The 21,583-nt window shown below is 28.1% G+C and overlaps 1 protein-coding gene across 1 annotated transcript in view; it reads right to left on the bottom strand.

Annotated features, from left to right (window-relative positions):
- Positions 1-21,583, bottom strand: part of LOC136087618 (uncharacterized) — a 110,334-nt gene that overhangs the window by 45,569 nt on the left and 43,182 nt on the right. Inside the window, exons 2-3 of the mRNA XM_065810932.1 lie at positions 21,204-21,255; positions 20,914-21,033 (exon numbers count right to left, since the gene is read on the bottom strand). The gene's annotated coding sequence lies outside the window, so the exon portion shown is untranslated. The remainder of the gene's footprint in view (positions 1-20,913; positions 21,034-21,203; positions 21,256-21,583) is intronic.

The raw sequence follows: 21,583 nt of genomic DNA, 5'->3' as shown, positions 1-21,583 counted from the left end.
TTTTTGAAATTTATATATTATTTTGCTTCTTTTGAGTACCAGGTTGACCTACTTTTAAGGAACTTTTTTTTTTTAATTTTAGGACCCCATTGACAAGTAAACTTAATTGAGCTGTTACTAAATATTGGAATAATGCTTTGAAACTTTAATGATTTACTTTTTTTTCATCAATTAACAACATTTAAACATCTTGCCACTTAATTATTAAAAAATTTTTTTTTTGAACTGGTCTAATATATATGTATATATACATATACATATATATATATATATATATATATATATATATATATATATATATATATATATATATATATATATATATATATATATATATATATATATATATATATATATATATATATGTATATATATATATATATATATATATATATATGTATATATATATATATATATATATATATATATGTATATATATATATATATATATATTTTACTTTTTGTTATTCCTAAGGTCTAAATGTGTTCATTTATGAAAGAAAACATTGTACCAAAAAAATCAGCTAAATCGGTTAATATTTAGAGGTCGCGCTGGGGCGATCTTTATACCCCACTAAAATTGGAATTTTCAAAAGTTCAGTAAAATATTGACCTTCGTTTTCTGTACACATTTCGGTTATTTACCGTTCGATTTTAATAAAATAAAAACGAAAATAAAGCTCTTATTACACATAATAATTTTTATTAAACAACATTAAACAACATTAAACAACAACAGCTGCTCATTGTCGCCTGGTTTGTTTAGCACTCAATGTTGATTTTTTTGCATCTGGTAAGACAGCCCTATTTTTTGCAACTAAATTTAGCACATACTTTTGCTGCTCTTCATCTTTTGTTAAAACAGCATTAAAGTCTTGTACTAACTTCACCCCTCTTTCGGCGCAATCATTAACAACTTTTAGAGACTTCACTACTTCTTTAGAGTCGGCATACGACTCATTGTTTTTCCAGTTTGAAGGATCTTCTTCAAGAAAGGAAATGTCAATATTTAAGAAATTAAAAAATGAAAGTGATTTACACGTTACAAAGTCCTCAAGGGATTTACTCATTACATTTGTAATATCTGCTAATTTCTTTGATGGCCAATTATTGTCTACGCATTGACGCTGAAGGGCAGTTATCATTTTTCTTTTAACTTCAATCTCTACATCATCACTAAAAAAGGCCAAAGATATAAGTTCTTCACTTAAATACCACAGATGCCGCTTCATTGCCTTGGTTGCAGCGGTCGCTATATTTTCATTCATTTCACGATATTCCTCAATATTTTTTAGAAAATATAAATCATTAAATGGGGCCGAGGCACTGAGTGGTGCAGTAAACCACTGTCGAACATATATTAACGCAGCAAACATGCTAATATCTCTTACTGCGTTTAATTCATGTTGCACCATTTTAAACTGATCTCTAAATAACCATATTTTATTTGAATAAATAAGTTTTGCCATCCACCGAGCATGATGGAAGGCTCCAGGTGCTTTAAATCTTATTCCACTAGGAGGTTGCTCTCCTAAATATATTAGACATAATTCAAGAAGTTCTTTATAATCATCTCGTGGTTGTGAGTCTTGCAAACATTTTTTTAAGAAATTATTTATAGACGATTTTTTTTCAATCGAGACGTTTGAAAGATATCATTCAGCTTCTTCATCTTGCACTGTTGGGCTAAAATCATCTTTCTTGATAATCTTCCAGGCTTGTTTAAATCGTTTTAAAATAGCAACATCTGGTCCGGACGTTGTTGGAAAATAAATTTTAAACACAGATCCTGCATCAATTTCAGTAATGTGATGACGACAAGCTAAATTCAATAATTCTTTTCCTAATTTTTCACAAGTAAATTACAAGCACCTTTCTCAGATCCTGTATTGCTAGCTGTGGTATCAAACGACATGCCACAGAGACTATTAATAAGATTCGAAGCGTCCCATTCATGGAGGGAGGCTACAACTGCAGTAGCAATGGCTTCTCCTTTTGAATCAGGAAATTTGGCACTCCCAGAAGTTTTTCAACACCACGCCCTGTTACTAAAACTGACAAACGCTCAACATTTCCACTTCCATAGATTTCTGCCATCATTTTTCCATCCCAATGAACTACGAGAGGTACATCCGGTTTGAAATTTTCTTTCGTTTCATTGTAATGAGTTTCACGATAATCAGTTCTTGCCCTATGAAAAGTAGTCACAGATATAGAGAACTCTTCAATGGGAGCTTCTAAACTTTGCATTGTAGCTGCTATAGTTCGCATTGCCACACGATTGCTTACTTTTCCTCTATCTAAGGAAGCGACAACTTCAGGTGTAATAATTTTTTTTATAGAACGCTTCCTTTTCAGACCGGAGCTTTCTGCAACATCATCTTTTCCTTTCAAAACTACGATATCATCATGATCGCTACTAGCAGAACTTGAAGGCGAAGTTGAATTCTCAAGAACAACTACTTCTTCAGAGCGTTGTTTCCTTAACGCTTCTTTTTGCAAACCTTCATCCAAACTTATCTCTCTGCAAACTTTATTTTCTTTTTTCTCTGCTTCATCTTTACCAATGGAACCCAAGACCATGTTTCTATCATCTCGTTGATCTATGAGGGAATCGCGATCTTCAGCAATTTTTGTTAAATCAAAAACATTAGTTAACGCAATATCAAAAAGTTTCAGAATTCTCTTTTCAAAGTCTGTTACTTTGCTTTAAGCAACAGGTTATTTCTTATTTCTGTCTTTTAATAGATCCGTTTATTCTTTATAAAATTTTTCAAGCCTTGTAACTGCATTATCCTTATCGAATTGTAGGAATTTTAGCTTTTTCCCAAATTTCGCAAGTTGATTTGATAACTGTTACCGAACTTTCATGTATACTCAATCCTTTCACCTCATGGTGGAAGAAAAAACATTTTAATACTTCCAAAATCATTGGAAGCTTAAGATGGGAAAGCATTGATATTGGTTGACCAATTAACCATTTTGCTGTAGAACTGCGTGTTGACTTTGTGACTGCAGCCATTTTAAATTTTCTTTAATACAGTGTATGAATGAAAATATATTTTGTTGTCACCTATATTTCCAAACAAAATTAGTTACGTTGAAACTCACAATTATATCACTTTCTTATAATACTGTAATTAATACTATTAGTCAAGCAAAACAGATAAACTATTGTAATTTTATTTCAGGAATCACAACACTCTCGATAAAGTCTCGAACTGAACTAAACCATATAATAAACCAATATAATAAAATATAATGAAATTTGGCTTAGTTTGCAATTTATTTTGCCGCTTTAATATGCATTTAAAAAGGAAATGTTGTTTAACAAAAATTATTATGCGTAATAAGAACTTTATTTTCGTTTTTATTTTATTAAAATCGAACGGTAAATAACCGAAATGTGCACAGAAAACGAAGGTCAATATTTTACTGAACTTTTGAAAATTCCAATTTTAGTGGGGTATAAAGATCGCCCCAGCGCGACCTCTAAATATTAACCGATTTGGCTGATTTTTTTGGTACAATGTTTTCTTTCATAAATGAACACATTTAGATCTTAGGAATAACAAAAAGTAAAAAAAAAATTTTTTTGGTCATTTTATCGGATCACCCTAATATATATATATATACACACACACACACACACACACACACACACACACACACACACACACACACACACACACACACACACACACACACACATATATATATATATATATATATATATATATATATACATATATATATTCATATGTATATATACACATAAGAGTGTACCTGTGTACAAAATATTTTCTATATTGTTGTCAATATCATTCTATTCTTTAGGACTAATACCAAGTAAAAGTAGGCCTACCAAGAGGAGTAGTAACAATTATTGGAGTAGCAGGTGGAACATATGCAAAAGGTATGAAGTCAGAATCCAACCATTTTGCATATTTTTTCTCAATTGCTTTGCGGTTAACATCATTCCAACGAGACTTCAAGTTCTTTAGGAATGCAATTAATTTGTTTCTTATAATTTCAGAATCATTAAAGTCTAACATGACAACTTGATCATAAATTGCTGGATCTTGTATAAACATATTATTGGTTCTAACGCAGTTGTATATATAATGGAACTTCATTATTATATTATTATTTATTCTACAAATAAAAAAGTCAACCTATATGTGTATATATATATATATATATATATATATATATATATATATATATATATATATATATATATATATATATATATATATATATTGCATAATCTAATATAATATAAGTTAAATATAGTTGGCGATTAATTTACTAACAATATCTAAGCAACCTATTTATATAGGGTTTTTGTATAATCAATAACATATAGTAATATAAAAAAAAATGTTTCATTGACAGTTGTCACGGTATAAAATCATGTGTAATGTTTTAGTTACATAATCTATATCTGCAAGTATCTGCAAGTATCTGCAACTAAAACTGTTTTTAACTGATTAAATATAATTTTTTCAGTGAATTTCAGCCATAAAAATCCTGGCCAAACTTGGCTGAAAAAATATAAGCATAGTATTGGTAAAAAAAAAAAGCAATTATTTCAACCATTAAATACTCTATCTTAGATTGATTATAAAATGAGTCAAATACGTTCAAGAAGATAAACAGAAATGCCAATTGATAGCAAATATATGCATTAAAACTACATTTCGAATTCGTAGTAATATAAATTAATTAACATTAAATGGCAAAACATATAAAAAAAAATAATTTTCTAAACTATTTAAGAAAAGCGCTTGACCGCCTAAGATATTGTTCAGGGTGAAAACATAAAATTAAAAAATTTTAGTGAAGGCGCATTTTTTGATTAACAATCCTTATGTTTTTATGTAAATCAATATGTTACGTTCATTAAATAGTAGTTTTTTATACAAAAATTAAATAAAAATAATTTTGACTTTTGGCACACCATGGCCCACTGTGTGACCTTATGGTTTTTTAGCAACCAATAAATGGAGTATTTATTTTAAAAATAGTGCCCTTTTTGTTAGCGCTTCAAGTTTTATTTAATATTCACAAAGTAAAAAATGACTGAAGTTACTCAAGGTTTTAGAGCTGTTGGAGAAAAAGGTTTTATAGCTGGAGGAAAAGCATAAGCAACCATATATATATATATATATATATATATATATATATATATATATATATATATATATATATATATATATATATATATATATATATATATATATATATATATATATATATATATATATATATATATATATATATATATATATATATGTATATACAAATTTTAGTTTACATTTTACTTTTTAGGCATGGACCAAAACCACCTTCAAAACACTATTGCCGATTTAAACACCAAAGGACATACAAATGTTCTGAAATAAATAATACTGACCTCTACCTTTATAATGCTCATTTTTATAATGCTATTAAAAACTTGTGACCAAGACAAATGTATAATTAAAGTTTTTGTCTGTTCAGAAAAAACAACAATCTAGAAAAAAAGAGCAATTTAACCTCAAAAAATGAGAAATAAGTTTATTTTGAGATCTTGTAGAGTTGCACTTTTTTTTTATGCACGTGATTTTATAGTGTTTATTTGATAATACAAATATAACGAACACAATTTTTTTTTGGAGCGCTAATTAGGCGTGGGCCAGTTTTTCTTCGATTTCTCAAAATCAATTTATTCGAACTTAAAGCGTTTTGCAGATAGGCTTCTTTTCTAAAATATATTACATATTTTCGTATTAAATTAATCGTTTTTAAATTTTTTTTATAAGAATTACTGCATGTCATAGAAACCAGTGCTTTTTTCGCTTTAAGAACTCTAGCTTAGGCCACTTTTGCTGTAACTTTAATATTTTTAGGGTCATTAAAAGGTAAATGTTTATGATAAATTAAAATTGTTTTGTATTAAAAAAAATTTATGATGACGTGCTCCCGCCATTTGTTTTGAATTTTAGGCTTTTAGGATGCATTTTTGACAAGTTGGGGTGACACTTTATCTAGAACATACATATTCAGTTTCTTTATTTTTCAAAATATATATGTCTAAATAACCTTTTATAACTTGTATCCTGCGTTCAAATAATATTTATTTCTGTTTATGACGTTTGAAAAAAAAATAAAGTTTTTGATTTTTTGAATAGGTTTTCTGCGTTATACTAAATGTTTGGGCTGAAGTCCAGGGGCGCACAGAGACTTTATGATGCCCGGGAAAAATCATAAAAAAAAAACTGGATGCCTCCCATCCTACCAACACTAAAATAAAAAACTAAAAGAGCTAAAATAAAGATCAAGAAGATTAAAGCACTTCTAGTACTTTTTGTCTCGTGATAATGCCTCATAGGCTTGCTCACTGAAGGAAACCAATCCAAATCCCAACCCTCTGCGGTTGCTGTTACTTAAAGATTTGTTATTAATAATTTTTACACAGCCAATTTCTTTTTAGACGATCGTTTCCAATACTCGTTCTGGACAATTATTAACAATTGTAACACAAGCAATTCCATTAGCACAATCATTTACAAATATATCTTTAGACAAGAATTATTGATTGCAAAACATTTCCTTTGGAAATTAATATGCACAAGGAGTTCTCACTAGACTCGAATAAAACTAATCTCTTTCCTATTATTCATAAAAATTATTAAAAAACATTACAGAAGGGAATAAAAGATATTTCTATAATTAAAACTCGTGCAAAACTGCAAGATGCATTTTTTAGTCATTCTAATTTAATTTTATTGATTTAATTTTATTTAAGCAATGTATGTTTAAAAATTTTATATAAAAAATTAATTTGTTGTTTATAACCTTTTATTTAAAAGTTTATAATAAAATAAAAATAAAAAAAAGGAAAAGATAGAGACTTCCAACACCATCATCAAAGGACCCTTCGAAAGCCTAAGTCCACAAAAGATCTACGCACAAAAAAAAATCTTGGTAGGAGGCACTCTTGAGAAGATGGCAAGCAACTAGTTTCCTTTGCGAAAGCATGTGATTTAGCGCTATCTGTTTATTAGAGAAAAAACCCGTCTTAAGCCCTTTCAGCATTAGTTTTGTGCACCTTAGAGAAGAAAAGTTTTAGATTAGTCCAGGTTTTCTATTAGTTAATAAAGTAAGTTCAAAAACAAAGTCTTTCAAATGAAAAAAAAAAAATGTAACCGTTGACTGACCATTGCACTTGTGAGCTTGCAGGCACCATGTTAGAGAAGTACATATAAGAGTGTTGACCTGAAAACCGGCTCTTCAAAGCTCTTAAGCATAGTTAAAATGTGATTGCTGTACATGAAGTTGATATTACGTTCACGTATGATAAAAATAAAAATTGCAAAACCTGGCTGCAGGAGCAACAATAAGGCTATATAAAGTTAAATTTTGCCATAAAACTCTCTGACAAACCTTGTTTGAACATATCCTTCCTCTCTAGAGAGAATTGATTATTTCAATCCGCCCTTTAATAGGCGTAGTCTCTAGTCTATAACCGTAGACGCAGTGTTTAAGTGTTTGAGTTAGCTTGTTTCCATACACGGAGGACGCTCCGAAAAATAAAGTATACAATTTTATGTAAAATAAAGATAGTTTGCAAAACATTGCGGTGATAGGAGCATGGGAACAAAAAAAACTAAACTTTGGCACCCCTCCGCCCTTAACATGAGAGCAACAAGTTTCAAGATATTTTTTTTACTAATAATAATGTAAATTCATTGTAAAATTTCAAACTTTGTGCAACATTCTATGTTTGAAAACTATGATCATATAAAGTTTGATTCTCCATAATATAAGAGGGGTATTGAACTTTGGTGTATCATAAAAATCGATCATAAAGAGATTATGTCATAAAAATTGAAATTTGTCAATGAATGTAAATTTAGTTAAAAATAACAAAATAAATATTTTGTAAACTTGTTGCTCTCACATTAAGGGCAGAGGGAGGGGAAAAGGGTTAAAGTTTTGTTCCCAGGCTCTAACCTTTGCAATTTTTTGCAAAATATCTTTATTTTTTACATTTTTTAAATTTTTGAATCAGGTGCCACAAGAATATCCTACGGTATTGTCACATAGCACCGCGGAAGAGCATTTATATAGGAAGTTCACACCACCTTTCTTACCGATGGTGCTAAATATGTCTAGAGCTTGCTTAAAACCCTGGATCTCTTGCTTATAAAGCAAGCAATCTAACCACTGCACCACTGGCGCAATAAACATGAACATATAAGTTTTGTACTGATCTCCATGTCTGAAAGTTAGCTACCTTAAACACTAGAAAACTGTGTCTACGCCTGTTAAATTATTTAGGAGAATATTATAATCTCCTGTATCAAATGCCTTGTTTAGATCAATAAAAACACATAAAGAAATTTTTTATTCATCAAAAGTTTTAAATAATTCATGTACAAAATTACTTATTGCGTGATTCATCGAATGACCGGATTTAAGCCCAAATTGTTATTGTAAAGAATACTTTTTACATTTAAGAAAGAATAAAGTTGATTATACATTACACGCTTCAAAATCTTGCAAAAAACAATTAAGAACTAAGATCGGTCTGCAGTTGAAAAGATCAGAAGGATCACCTGTTTAAAAATTGGTGTAGCCTTTGCACTTTTTACTTTTTCAGGAAAAATTCCATGTTTCAAAGATAAATTAAAAACACGTAAAAGTGGTCTTGTTATATATTTTAGTGATTTAATTATGACATTACTGCTGACATCATCTAAACTTGAACTTTTGTAAGGTTTTGACAAAGACTGAATTTAATAATTCTTTCTTCGTAAGTTCATGATTAGGCATAACAGCATTACTTGATGTCAAATATGATATTTATAAATAAAATAAAGATATTTCGAGTTCAATTTTAGCGACTAAGCTTTAACTGACATTAACAAAAAAAGTTATTAAGCGTTTGTGCCATAATAGATTTATTTACAACTAATTTCTTATTTAGTTTGAGATTTTTAGGTAGAGCAATTCCGTCTGAAGATTTTTTGGCAGAGCATTTTTTTGTCTTTTTTTTGCCAGTTATTTCTCTAATAATGCATCAAGTGTTTTGTGAACCATTACTTAAAGTCTCCACTTAAAAATATTTATTTATTTAAAGGAAAATGTTATATTTTTAAACAATAACAAATCGTAGGATGCAAGTAATATATACTAAAATAAGCTTTAAATTGCATTATAAACTAGGTTTTAAGTTTTTTAACCTATAGGAAGACTTCCTGCGAGAGTGGATAAAATGGCTTATATTCCTGAGAATTTTAAGAAAAATGATAAATTAGCACGATAGTGTGATCACTTTCCTCCACTTAAATAAATAAAGACAAAACGGTAACAATTTTCTCTGGAAGCCACTCATTTGTCTTAATGGCCCTAGAAATATTTAATCAATGTTTTTTTGGCCTAGGGTGTTATATATAGGCTACACAGGCTATATATTAATTGACGAAACGAATTAATGGGTTCAGTGTAACCCTTAAAAATGTGTAGCAACAGTAATACAAGTTCCTCAGTTTTCAATAAAAGCCAACAATATTTTTTTGAATTCTTGTTTAAGTTATTGAATTTTTAAGAGCTGATTAGTATAAAAGTTTTTATTTTGATCAGTTAGATTTAGCTTGACACTTTAAAGCCTGATTAATCTATGTTTATATTTTTATCAGCAGAAACAAAAAGAATTTCTTGAGGTCAGAAAAATATTTACCAAAATTCTAAACATTGACTGCTGAAATTATTATTTTTTAATATTTGAATTTTTTTTAAATATAATAAATATACGTTTAACTAATATATATATATATATATATATATATATATATATATATATATATATATATATATATATATATATATATATATATATATATATATATATATATATATATATGTATGTATTTGTTTTCATAAAAAAGACAATTCTTCTAATTTTTAAAACCAATTTTTTAATTAAAAAATAACACATGTTTCGACAAACACTAGTCAGCTTCAGTTAAAACTAAATATTTAAAATTTGTTAAAATACCTATAAAGATGTTAAAAAAAAAACAACGATACAAAACGTAATTATTATTGTACAAACTAATAATATTATAATTACAAAAATACAATAAAATAAAATAAAAAGTTTATCATGTCATTCAAAAGAAATAGGAAATAATAAAAGAATAGGTTAAAAAGATATGCAGTATGTATAAAAATAGCAGCTAAACAGAAAGTGTCATTTGTACATAGTTAACCTGTTTATTCATACCAGGTTTTAGTCATTCTATGAACATTCTTTCTTTAAGTTTTTTAGATTTTTCTTTAAGTTTTTTTAAATTTTCTCTGTATCCTATTTCTTTTGTATGACATGATAAACTTTTTATTTTATTTTATTGTATTTTTGTAATTATATTATTAATAGTTTGTACAAGAATAATTATCTTTTCTATCGTTGTTTTTTTAACACCTTTATAGGTATTTTAACAAATTTTAAGTATTTAATTTTAACTGAAGCTGACTATTGTTAGTCAAAATATGTATTTTTAAATTAAAAATATGATGTTAAAAATTAGAAAATTTGTCTTGTTTATGAAAATATTTACATTTTAAGTACTTAAAAGAAGTTTTGGTTATATATGTATATATATATATATATATATATATATATATATATATATATATATATATATATATATATATATATATATATATATATATATATATATATATATATATATATATATATATATATATATATATATATATATATGTATATATATATGATATATATATATATATATATATATATATATATATATATATATATATATATATATATATATATATATATACATTTATTTTAAAATATTGCGACTAAATAGCATTGTTAACAAAATGTTTCATGTTTACGAAACAGTTTTAATCCACGATTCATAGGAAAACCTAAATTTCAAGTCTGAAAAAAAGTTATAAAAAACCTTTTAATATTCGTATTTTTTCCATAAGTACTTGTATAGGGAAACAAAAAGCAACTTTTAAAATAAACAGCTAAATTTATAAAAAAGAAACTTTAATTTTTACAAAAATATTCAAGCACACAAGCATTGATAAAAGTTTATCAATTATCAAACAACATAATCTAATTAAGATGCTATTGCCAATAAGTAAAGCATCATTCCATCAAATAATCTAAACTTTTGATTAAACATTTTGTTTTTACTTGAATCAAAAGTTAAGTGTTCCTTGAATTGTTTAAATAACTGCGTGGTTTTTAGAAATCTTTTTAACTGCGTAACCTCTTCTTTTGTAAATTTTTCACAATTAGTTGATTGTTCAGGTAAAAGCAAGTCTTGAATTATAAATCATTTTATAGACAAGAAAAGAATCTTAAAAATTAATATACTCCACAATTCCACACTTTTAAAATAGAGCCACATTACTAATGCTACACTAATATAAAACTTGATACATGCCAGTGCTTTTACAGGTAAAATTTTACAGATCGTTAGCCAAGAACCAAAAGGCCATATGTCCATTTTTTTTGTTTCCAAGAAAATTAAGTTTTACAATTAAATTTTTAAAGACTTATAGCCAAAATGTCCGACTAGTTTTTTGAATATTTTCAGAAGTTGTATCAATCTTGATATTAGATTTTTTGGACAGATACCCCATTGGGTGTTGAATATTTATTGATAATAAACAGAAAAAGCACAAAATGTAGACATACGACCTTTTGGTTCTCGACTGACGAGATACCTTTTAAGACTTTGTTTTAACTCTCACACTCTTTGGACTAAAATATAAAAGTTGATGATTTAACGGTACAAGAAAGTCATTACAGTAAAAAATTGAGATTCATTAAAGCGATTAAATCATATTTTTTATATTCATACAATAAAGGACTAAATGATACATAAATTAAACCATAAAAACATGGCTATTTATTAAAATTATATATGTTGCATTCTGTAGTTAAATCAGAACAAATGTAGATTTTACAGATTTTTTATCTATAATATAATTGCTACAGAAACATTTAACGTTTAATTACGTTTCATTAGTTACTAGGCTTAGAAGAAGCGCGTTCTCAAAATGCATGCGGTCATTGGAGAAATATCTTTTAAGCAATGAAAAATTTTTACCTTACGGAATTTAATTATTACATTTTAGTTCACAAAAATTACATAAAGATAAAGCTTTTTTGATAAGTATGTGTATGTGGTAATATGTGCTTTATAGTTGTTTTATCATTGTATTTTTATAATAGTGTTAAGTGTTTTTTTATTGTTTGTGTGTGTGTTAATTTATGTTATATAATTGTTTTATAAATGTGCTTAAATATGTATATAAGGTCAATTATATATTGTGTTTATAGTTGGTACATATGTTTATATTATGTTGTTTCCATGTTTTCAAAGTACTGTGACTTTGTAAACGTGTAGAGCAAGATTTGTCAACCGTGTTAGTTAAGTGATGTACTTATCGTTGAGGGTTACACGCCAGTGTTTAAACTGTTACTGCGTTAGGTTTAGGTGTTGTCAAGCCTTTATTACTAATTGTTCTGAAAATAAATAATAATGTATTTTAATAACATTTTGCGTAATGCTGTTAGTTATGTTTTGTTATAAATGAAAATTATGTTACTTAAGTTATGTTATATGCATATTGTTTTAACTTATGGTATTTACTACTGTTGTGTGTTGTTGTTGTGATGTTGTTTTTTTGTTATCTTTTGAGATGATAGACATTTGGTTAACTTTAACGATATTAACGTCTATTGTTAAAAATGATAAAAGGTAATTTTATTATTAAAAACCACTGCTTTTAATCATTCACTAAATGCCAAGATAAATTATTTTGCCATGTATACAATTTGTTTTATCTCTGTTTTAGCGCTGTTTATTACATGATTTTGCTTCAAATATTCAAAAATTTATAAAATAAAAATTTTTGCGTAAATAATTATTTTGCTTTCAATATACACCCAAATGCTTTAAATGTTTTTTAAAAACAATAGTCATTTGGTAAAATTATGCACAAGTACATATAAAAATCTTCCTAATAGTAGTAATCTTTGATGTACATTTTAAGTTTTTACAGCTTTTAAAAAAACATTAGTAAACGGATAAATTAAAAAAAGCATTTTTTTAAATTGCTCGTGCTGTTTATTTTTTTGCCTATTGTAAATCCTAATAACATTGTTTTATTGTGCATTTATTTTTTTCTAAATTGGTATAAAGTTTCTTTGCATTCTGTTTTTACGGTGCATAGTAACATGCTCTCAGGCCATGTAACACATCCTAGAAAACCTTTTTTTTGTTTATCATCAGAAGACTCTTCCTTATTCTAAAAGTGTTAAAACAACTTTTTTCACTGGGGTCCTGGGGGAAATATTTTAGGCAAGTGCCCAGTAACTTTGTTGTTCACAATGGGTTAGCCAGCTAAGAGCCATGTGGCATTCTCAAATTTCTAGTATGTTGATACAGGTATCAAATGAAGATGACTAGCAAAAAGTTTAAGTAACTGAATCTAACACAACCTCTTTCCGACTCCTAATTGCCCTTTAATTAGAACTACGTATTCTCAGATCATTCAGTTGATGTGGAAGTTAGCTAGAAAATTAGAAGGACAAAAGATTTTGACTGCCATTGCAAGATCAGCATCTCCTCCAACCCTAGAAAAATTTCTGTCCAGTTCTACCAAAGGTTTGAGCCCAAATGAATTAGAAAACACTTTATCTTTGAAAACATTTGGTTCAAAGCAACTTGTTGTCTCTGTCGGAAAAACTGAGGTTAAGGAACTTTCTTTTCAATGAACAAATTGAAAAACTTCAATTAAAAATACATATTGAGTAAGGTTCTAATGCTTAAAAATTTTTTTAAATAATTTACCTAAGAGTTTAACGCCGATTTTTTTATTTCTTCTAAGTAACTGCAATATGATTAAAATTGCACACTTGCTGAAAGAGAACGGAAAAATTAGGAATACGGTTTCCATATTAAACTGACTGAGAACAATAAGCTGATTGGAAAGTTATTCGATGGTTATAATTTCCCATTGTTATTAGAGGTAAATGAAAATAATGAGGTAAGTAACTTATTATATACAATTTTGTAAGCTAAGTGGATTGCAATCTGTGTCATTCATGTTCACTTTTATGCAAGTGTAGTTGGTAAAAAAAGATACTTCTATGGTATATTGCAGTAACATTTAAGAGCTTGTAGCAATGATGCTTTATTGCAGACATCAGGAAACAAATAATGTTGATATTAAACTAGGTGAAGATGGAAGGATGGGACTCATTAAAATTATTCTATCAATCACTCTAAAACCAAAGTTAAAAGATAATAAAATCCCAAATAAATTGAGAAAGTGTGACAGATATGCATTCAAAGGTTTCAAAAGTTCAATTGTTCACAAAGCTATTATGCTGGCCATTTTGCCTTCATTGAACAAAAAATGCCATAGTCTGCGGATAACTTTAAATACATTGAATATTTCTTCCTAAAATTACACAGTATCTGAAGATCTAATGGTTTTGTTTCAAATGGTTGGTACACAAACTACTACATCACAGCACCCTTGTCATTTTTACATGACCTCATCTCCTAACATCTTCAAAAAGCTGATCATTATTCTTTAGAATCTTTGTACCAATTATACGGCCAATGGATATCTGATGGTGCAAAAATTAAAAATTAAAAAATGTACTCAAATGCTGTTCAACCCTTTTATTAACAGAGAACAAAAATAAAAAAATAATGGACCTTGTAAATATTCAAGGTTTTCATTTACTATTAGGTGTCAAAATTTTAAAAGAGATTGAAAAAGTAAGTTTGAAACCAAGAAATGTGGGTTGCAGTTTGTTAACGGATAATTGTCTGTAATAAACATCTGCGGAACATCCTACCAAGAACAGCTTCGTTTGGAAAGCAATGCTTGCAATAAGTTGCTTGAAAACATAGACAGCTTTGAGCTTTTTTTAGGAGTCTAGTTGTAAAAATTCCACTGCCAAATACGTTGAGGCACTTTAAGATTTCAAAATAATAGTCCATGGCTGTTTTGGAAAATAATTAATTACTCTACTTATGTCAAAGATATAGAGCAGTTTGTTACGAGCTATTGAAATCTTGGGGCTACGGTTCCTTTGAAGGTACTCATAGTTGAGCAATAAATTATTGAATTCTTTGACATAAAAGGTGGAGTCTTTGGTAATATAAAATTTTTTTAGCTTCAATAAAAGATTATAATAATACTAATTATTTATAATAGTAGTAATTAAATACTTGTAATAATACTAATTAATTACAATGGTAGTAATTAAACAATTATTATTTACCTAATATTACAATACTACAACAGTTTATTCAATTTAAAACTTGCATATACTGCGATCGAGTTTAACATCGATAAAAAATTATAATAATAATAATTGTTTATAATAATAGTAAATAAGTACTTACTATTACAATATTACAACCGTTTATGCAAGTTTTAACATTCATAAACTATGACGATTATTCATTAAGTAGACCAGAATTTACTTTGTCCATTATATATACTGTAGGCCTAGGTTACTGAACTAAACAAGCTCTTGAATCCATTCACCAGGATTTCAACCAGTTTTCTCAAATGAGAAAAGTTGGAGAGCGCAGACAAAGCTATAATGAAGTGTTAAAAAACGCAGTTCTTTCTTACATTTACAAAAACATTATAAGTAGCTTTCAATTTGCAGGTAGCTGTATAAAGTTCAATATTAACCACCTATGAACAATCGTTTAACATAATATTTTGATATATGATATGATGATATACGACATGCAATATATAAATAATAATCTAACCACATAGACAAGAAAATTATTTTTACGCCAATAAAGTAATTGAATTTAACCCTATTGGACCCCTAAAACCCCACCCCTATGGTATGGTTCCTAAAGGAATTTTTTCAAAGTTTCTTTAGTGTTGTTTCAAACTAAATCAAATTTATCAAGAGATATTAAATTTCATTAAAAAGAAAAACTTCTTCGTTAAAGTTACGACTATTCAAAGTTATTTCAGGGGGGAAATAAGCGGAATTTTAAACTTCTTATAGCCATTAATCTTAAACAAAAAGAAAATTTTTGATGAAGTTTGAAATCTATTGATAAATTTTGATATAATTCATAATAGAACTTAAAAAAAAATGATCCTAGGAGACGTAGTTCAAGGAAAGACGCGGTTAGGTGTCGGGTCAGGGTTGTGTTAGCTCTATTGCCCTAAACTTTTCGCAACTCATCGTCATTTGATACCAGCCTTTATATACTAGAAATTTGAGTATCCCACCTGGCTCTTAGATAACTATCGTGAACAACAAAATTAAAAGGCACTCGCCAAAAATACACAAATTCTTCCAGGCCCCCAGTGATAAAAGTTTTTTTTTTACAATTTTGGAATAAGGAAGAATTTTCTGATAATAAATACAAAAAAAATTTCTGGGGATTTGTTGAAAGGTCCTAGAGCATGTTCCTATGGACCGTGTTTTGTTTATTCGCATTTCGATTCCATTAAATTTTGCGAATAGTTTATTTAGTTCAAATTTTAAACCGCAACGGTACCCTTTAATTGCGCGTTAAGAAAAGTTGTGTTTCATAAAGCAATCATATTTTTATTTGAGAACGAGATTTGGCAACATTTTTTTAAATTAATTGATACCCCGTACATACTGACAATAAATTACGTTTTACTTTAAATGTGCATTAAATTTTTATTATAAAATGTTGCATAAAACAACAGTTAAACAATACGGGGAGGTTGTTTTGTCAATGTAAAAAGCTTGCTTTAATAAAAAAAAAATCTTAGAATGTCGTTTTATTGATGTTTTATACAGTTTATAACATTTAAAACATAAAACAAGTTTAAAATAAAACGTGTTTTACGGTCAGTATAAAGAGGGTAAAACAATAGCGGATTTGAAATAAATAAAAAGCAAGTGATATATTTTGTGCGCTAGCTTATCTTTTTTAACTTCAGAGAATGAAGTTCTTATTTTGCTATTATTCAAACTCGTTGTATTTAACTAAAAACATTGTCTCAAAAGTAGGGAAGACTGGTTCTCCTAGGTATGCCATGTACCTAGGGACACTTAAATAACATGAGAATTTTGTATGAGAGCAAAATATTATTTGTATGCGGCAACACTCCACCTCTTGAGGTCAGTTGACAGCCGAAGTGTCATCGCGTTGGTGTGAAGCGTTGCAAAGTGATGATTAAAAATTGATTTTACAACCCTTTTACGTAAGTTTTTTACCTTTTTTTTTTTAATTTCGCCCTTATAATGTATTTAACAAAATATTTCTTAGTTTATACGAATACATTATTTTGTTTACTTGAATATTGCGTTAATAATATCTCTCAAATCCTAACCTCAAATTTTTAGTTGGCGTTTTTTGTCAATTTGGCGCCCTGTTGTACCGAGGGACATGTACCTAGGAACATATCTCTAGGTACAACAGAGTGCCGAGCTTCTGTATCATAAGGAATTATTTGTGTTTTTATGTAATAAATAATTCATGTATGAATCGTGGTGTAATAAATAATATAATTGTGGCTCGTTGTGCAGTAATTAATAGGAAATAATAGTTGTAATTTAATTTATGCCAATAATAATAAATAATTAAAGTTATAGTTATAAGTTATCTTTAGTACTTCTTTATTTTCATTCTAGATTTTGTTCGTCATGCCACGCAGCAAGAAACAAAAAATCCGTCAAGATCCAGATAAAGATGTTGCGGAGAAGGCTGTGAAGGAAATAATTGCAAATAAAAATACATTCAGAGGCGCAGCAAAAAAATATGGAGTATCGTGATCGAAGCTTTGCTGCCAAGTCAAAAAATTTAAGGAATCTGGACCTGAAAATTAATCGTATGAAACAAATTATGGACATTGGAAAGTTTTTACTCATAGCGAAGAGTGTTTACTGCTTGAGTATGCTCAAAAAGTTTCTCAACTTCATTTCGGATTAACAACAAAGAAGCTGAAAGAACAAGCTTTTTAATTTTCAAAAATAAACAATAAAAAATATCCTGAACAGCGGAAAGAAAAAGCGGGCAGTGAATAGCTGCGTACATTCAAAAACAAGTTTAAGGAAATTATATCATTAAGCAAACCTCAAGAGACTAGTTTGGACCGGGCTACTTCATTCAATCGAGAAAATGTGCAGAATTTTTTCAATATATACACCGACATTCTACAACGACACCACTTCGATCCGTCAAGGATATATAATGTAGATTAGACGGGAGTTTCAACTGTGCAGGCTTGTCCGAAAGTATTTGCGAAGAGAGGAGTCAAACAAGTGGGAGCAAAGACTTCGGGTGAGCGAGGCATTAATGTAACGATGATTGCCGCAGTGAACGCGATAGGAAATTCAATTTCACCTATGTTCATTTTTCCTCGAGTCAAATATATACAAATGACAGTGATGAGAGGACCTCCTCCAGGATCAATTAGAGCAGCAAATCCCTCTGGTTGGTCGAACGAAAGGACATTTAGTGAATTTTTGGATCATTTCATAGCGCATGCTTATCCAAGTAAGGATAACCAGGTAGTTTTTTTAATGGACAATCACGTGAGTCACATTTCTATTGATGCTATTAGCAAAGCCGAAGAAAATGGCATTCATTTGGTGACATTTCAGCCGCATACTACACATAAAATGCAGCCGTTAGATAGTACTGTTTTTAGTCCATTTAAAACACATTTTAATATCGCTGTAACCAATTTTATGATATCATCAGAAAATGCAGGAAAGCCTATTACTATTTACAACATTGCAGAACTAGCTGGAATGGCATGCACAACAGCGTTTACACCATCCAATATAATAAATAGTTTCAAAGTTTGTGGCCTCTATCCACTGAATCCCGATATATTTTCGGAAGAAGACTTTTTGCCATTAAGCGTGACTAATAGACCACTAACATTAGAAGATATAAACCCACCTACGTCGTCTCAGGGCTCACTTTTTTCAACACCGCCAAAATCTGATTGTACAAGTCTGAAATCTGTGTCTCTTTTCGATATAATGCCATTACCTAAAGCTGGTCCAAGGACAGGACAAACCTTTCCGTAAGGGTAAAGCACGTATTGTTACTGACACGCCAGAAAGAAAGAAAATAGAGGAGAGGAAAAGAAAAACAACAACTTGTAACGATAAATCGAAAAAACAAAAACAGGAAATACCGCCACAAAATAAAGTTATTAAAAAATATAAATCGGAAACAAAAAACATATTCCGTTTAGTGGGATCATCTCCATGTTCCTCGAAACAAGTATTTTGCCGTGTTTGTCACAATTTAATGCAAAATGATGGTAAATGGATTAAATGCATAGTCTGCCGAATTTCAGTTTGTGTAAAATGTGCAGGGCCTGGTGTTCTGTCATTTGAATTTATTTGTAAAAGATGTTTAAATGCTAATAGCGACAATAGTGCTGCAGATGAAGATTACAACCCAACGAACCAGGCTTGCAATGAAGAATCTTCTTAATTAAAGTACTTTTTATTCTCGAAAAATTGGTATCACGCTTTTGACCTATATTTATTAACTATTTTATTTTAAACACTGCTGTTTCTTAATTAAAGTATTTTTGTCCTGGATATGTTGATGTAACATTTTTATCTATAAGTTTTAATATTCAAAATACATTGCTGCTTCTCAATTCAATCAGTTTTTGTACTGAAAAAATTGATATCACTTTTTTTCATCTACTAGTGTTAACTATTTTAAGTATAATGTTTATTTACAATTTAAATACTTGTTTGTTCTGTAAAAATTGATGTCGCTATTTTTTATTTATAAGTGTTAACTATTTAAAAAAATATTGTTACCTTCACTACATACAAATAGTTCTTTTAACGATCTATATCATTGTTTTAGTTTCCTTTCAGGATTTTTTACAGGTTCTTTTTATTTATAATTATTAGTTCAATAGAAGCCAATCTGAGTATTCGATTACCCAGCGTCTCTAGGTACAACCGCCGTCTCTAGGGACAAAGTCAGACTTTGCGGCAAAAAAAAAGTACTAAAAAATTGTATTATAAAGCAGAGATTCTCATCAAAAGTACACAAAGGACCATATTATCATATACAGTTTTTAAAAGTTCAATTATATTCACCGATGAAAAATTACATTCATTAACCTAAAAACGTCTTTAGGAGAACCAGTCTTCCCTACTTTATTTTTTTTATTTAAACTTTTCAATCAACTTTCTCGCATTTGTAGAGCCATTGCAATAAAATGAATTGTTTTTTAATAAATCAAAAATTATTGATTGCCCTATTAAACTATCAATAAAAGCATTGATTTTATTTAAAACAATTATTAATAAAATATTAAAAATTCTCAAATTTTTATATCATAAAGAATTATTACTAAGATAAAAACAAGTTGAAAAAAAAACTTTTACTGTCCAAAATAAACTTTTTTGTGCTAACACTTTTAAATAAGTGCGCTTACGCTTGATTTTACTCATTTTTTAGATTAGTCGTTAAACTTCTAGTTAACTTAAATGAAAAAAAAATAAAAAAAGGTTAATAAATATGTGACAAAAAATTTGTTTTTTTCAGTCTCACTTTTCATTATTATTACTATTATGATATATATATATATATATATATATATATATATATATATATATATATATATATATATATATATATATATATATATATATGTATGTAGTTGTTGATCAAAATCATTGAAATTAAAGTAGATATAAATGATTGTTCTAAATTATTTAAAACCATTGGTTTAAAATACAAAAAAGTCAAAAAAAAGCTTTAAACCGAAAACTGGAGTGTCAGACTATAAATAACCATATAATAAAATAAGTTATATAATGATATAATAAAAACCCATGCTTACCATTTACAAGCAAAAACTTTAGGCCTCCACTGCAATTACAGGTTATTTTTGGTAAGTTATTAATATCAAAATCCAAGTAGCAATTATGAACGCCGTAAGGTTCAATATAGTAATAAATCTCTGTAATTTAATAACATTTTAAATTTACATTGAAATCTTTTTTAAAAAAAGTTGTTTTATATAAGTTTTAAAATAACAGGGAAAGAAATAATTTTCGCTTACCGCTCTTATATTTTTGCATAATTTACCATATTATTTAAAAGTAATAACAAAAAAAAATAAAAGTTTACCTCCATAAATATTGTTAATGGAGAAAAGCAAAACCAAAATAATATTTAAAACCTAAAAAAGTAGAAAAAAAAAATAAAATAAAAAAGTCAAAATATTGAACTCCTTTCTTTGAACTTGTTAAAATTGAGTAGTATATATATTAAATAAAATTATATATTATAATTAATTTTGCGTAGCTTTTCTAAATATCCTGATATTTAAAACCCTAAAAAAATGTTCAAGATTTAACAATCAGTACAGTTTTGTTCAAAATCAAAATAAGATATGAAAACATCTTTTTAATTTCTGTTAGATAGACTTCAAGAATTACCATTAACTTAAATTAAAGATAACAAATTAAAATACCTAAATACAAATAAAACACGAGAGCAGTTTTATC

The sequence above is a fragment of the Hydra vulgaris genome, chromosome 11, assembly GCF_038396675.1.
Source record: "Hydra vulgaris chromosome 11, alternate assembly HydraT2T_AEP".
In the NCBI taxonomy this organism is placed as follows: domain Eukaryota; kingdom Metazoa; phylum Cnidaria; class Hydrozoa; order Anthoathecata; family Hydridae; genus Hydra; species Hydra vulgaris.
The sequence above is the reverse complement of the archived record's forward strand: the minus strand, read 5'-3'. Positions and strand labels throughout refer to the sequence as shown.